The sequence below is a fragment of the Formica exsecta genome, unplaced genomic scaffold (assembly GCF_003651465.1).
Source record: "Formica exsecta isolate Colony F162 unplaced genomic scaffold, ASM365146v1 scaffold625, whole genome shotgun sequence".
NCBI lineage: Eukaryota > Metazoa > Arthropoda > Insecta > Hymenoptera > Formicidae > Formica > Formica exsecta.
Genome location: NW_021853387.1, coordinates 64,178 through 67,468, shown reverse-complemented (window position 1 = coordinate 67,468; position 3,291 = coordinate 64,178).

Here is a 3,291-nt window from a genome sequence, read left to right as displayed (position 1 = left end):
AGAGACATCAATTGGTGTAAAGAAAATAATACAATTAATTTTAAGAAAAAAAAATTATTTTATTAAATGCTCAAAATGATGACCATCAACGTCAATACACTTTTGAATACGTTTAATGAGAGATTGATGAACGTTTAACAAAATCATCCTATCAATATCGCGACAAGCATTTTTAATACGTTCTTTCATATTTTCTGGCGTAGTTGATACATTTTGATATACGCGATTCCTTTAAAAAACCCCCACAAAAAAAATCTAAAGATGTTAAATCTGGTGAACGGGCAAACCAATGAACCGTTCCTCCTTGTCCTATCCACCTATTATTATAATCTCTGTCTAATATTTCTCGAGTTTGACGTGAAAAGTGCGCTGGACAAGCAACCTAACCATCTTGCTGAAACCACATACGCATTCTTAGTTCGTAAGGTAGTTCATCAAGTAGTAATGGTAGTTCTTGATCTAAAAAATCTCTGTACTTTTGTCCATTCAACGTCCCATCAAAGAAGTAAGGTCCAATTAATGTATCACCAATAATTCCGCACCATACGTTAACACTCCGTGGCCGCTGATGTTCAGCTTCTCGTAACCATCTTGGATTTTCCACAGCCGAGTAATGCATGTTATGTCGATTGACTTCTCTACAATTTATGAAAGTTGATTCATCAGAAAATAAGACAGAAAGGAAAAAATGGTTATTTCTTCCTATTTTTCGTTGCGCCCAACGACAAAACGTCACTCGATTTTGAAAATCAGTATTACTTAGCTGTTGATGTAATGAGATGTGATACGGGTGGAATTTATTACGTTTAAGTATTCGCAAAACACTTCTTCGAGATATTCCAGTATTGCAAGAAATACTATGAGAAGATATTTGTGGATTCCTAGCTATTGCTGCTAATACGATAGTTTCATTATTTTCACCAGTGACAGTCTTTGATCGTTTTCTTTCTTTTTCACAAACATCTCCATTTTCTGAAAATTGTTTCACAACACGATAAAATGAACAACGTGATGGAATAATTTTCTCAGGATATCGTAATGCGTATAAATTTTATGTTTCATAGATGTTTCTTCGAGATTCACCATAAATAAAAATCATATTAATTTTTTCTTCCAAAGTTAATCTTTCCATTTTAACTAAATAAATTGTTCTTACTTAAATATCATAGTACACTGTACACAAGAACGAAATGACCAGCGTAATACTTTCTTACTACATCATTTGTGTGTGTGTGTGTATGTGTGTGTGTGCGTGCTTCCTATCCATGCATGTACTTACGTGCTATTTTAGTTTAAAAAAATTTATTGTATTTTCATAAAAGAAAAAGATTTTAATTTTTTATTTTTATCGTTTTTTCAAAAAATTTATTAAGTTTTATTTTCTTTTTATTTCATTTTCTTTTCACCTTTTCCTTTGCACTAGAGGTTTTTGAGTGATAACTTCTTAAGGAAGCATTTTTCGACCCATGTTTATAGGAACTGTTTTGTTCAGAATTAAATTTTCTATGAGATCTCAAAGTCTGGCTGGAACGTTCGAGGCCACCCTGCATATTACTATTAATATTAAATATTAATATTAAAAATTAATATTAAACAATGACTCCCCGATCCTCACCAAATTCAATATCAAACATCCTTTAATAATACTCTATTCATGTAAAAGATTTAATCCAATATCTCAAATTTTCTGAAAGTTGCGGCGTGTACAGACATTTCTCAAAAAATTCAAAATTTTATAAAAAATGAACCCTTTCACCAATACTCACCAAATTCAGTACCAACCATTCTTTAATAATACTCCATTCATGTAAACAAATTTAATCCGATATCTCAAATTTTCCGAAAGTTAAGTACAGCGTGTACAGACATTTCTCAAAAAATTCAAAATTTTATAAAAAATAAACCCTTTCACCGATACTCACCAAATTCAGTAGTAAACATCCTTTAATAATACTTTATCCATGTATAAAAATTTAACCTGATACCTCATTTGCGAAAGTTACAATGTATACAGACATTTCTCAAAAAATTAAAAATTTTATAAAAAATGAAATTTTTCATCGATTCTCACCAAATTCAATACCAACCATCCTTGAATGATACTCTATCCATGTAAAAAAAATTTAACCCGATATCTCAAAAATTGCGGAAGTTAGAGGTTGTACAATATATTGCGACATACATACAACATACACACATACACACATACACACATACACACATACACACATACATACATACATACATACATACATACACACATACACACATACACACATACACACATACACACATACACACATACACACATACACACATACACACATACACACATACACACATACACACATACATGAACCTTTTCATCGATTCTCACCAAATTCAATACCAACCATCCTTGAATGATACTCTATCCATGTAAAAAAAATTTAACCGGATATCTCAAAAATTGCAGAAGTACATACATACATACATACATACACACATACACACATACACACATACACACATACACACATACATACATACATACATACATACATACATATATACATACAGACATTTTTTAGGAATATGATTTTTCGACGTTTTGGAACATTCACATCAACTAAACACATTGGCATAGAAAACTCGAAAAAAAATTTTGTCACGAAAACAAAGCTTCCTCTATGAGGAAGCAAAAAGTATATGTGTTGGGAAAAACGGAATTTGATATTTAGAATCAGTAAAAATATCATTCTAAGAAACGCATTTTTATCAAAAGCGCCAAATCTTCGGAGACCTATGTAATTGACAATAAGAATTATTATATGTATTAGCGTTTGCATTTCATAATTGATATACATATATGTATATATTACATTTAAAAATATCTCATGTTTAACATAAGTATTTTGTAAGAGAAACATGTAATATCGGGAATGTGCCAAAAAAATTATCGAGCGACTGTCATATTATGCATAAATATGTATAATATATCGTATATGCATAAAAGGAATCCGCGCGAGTATTAAGAAATTATTGAAAAATTAAATTATTGAAAATAAATATCATTTGCATTAGCATGTAATGCCGAGAAAAGTATTAGTGATTGTCGAATTATGCTATTAAAACCATGAAAAAATTTTTTTTTTAACCGTAGAATCAAACATTGTTAATCCGATAAATGGATTTTTATTTATTTTTATAAAAACATGTATAAAAATATGTATATTTTATAAAAAGATTACATTATCTTCGAACAAAAACATTTTTCCCTGAATATAAATTTTTTAAAAATATAATAAATAT